The following is a 343-nucleotide window of genomic DNA, read 5'->3' on the forward strand; positions in this document are numbered from 1 at the left end:
ACTAAAACCAGTGAACCGTAAAGACACTTGTATGTTAAATCAATGAACAATGCTTACTATATGCTCCCATATAATATCAATTGTCTGTCAATTTTCGTATTACGCACTTACTTAATGAATGACATCTGATTCATATATTTCAAACCTTATTTCTCATCATACTCTCTGTTTGAATATGCTTCACGCACAAAAAAATATAACAAATTATGCATCGATGAGATTTTAATACAGTGCGCCAATGCAGTATATTAATCATGCTTTCATACTGATATATTCGGTATGTCAGTTCTTTCTTTAAATAGATAATGAGGTGGAAATATGTTAAAAGATAAAAAATATGTTA

This window comes from Penaeus monodon, chromosome 19, assembly GCF_015228065.2.
Source record: "Penaeus monodon isolate SGIC_2016 chromosome 19, NSTDA_Pmon_1, whole genome shotgun sequence".
In the NCBI taxonomy this organism is placed as follows: Eukaryota; Metazoa; Arthropoda; class Malacostraca; order Decapoda; family Penaeidae; genus Penaeus; species Penaeus monodon.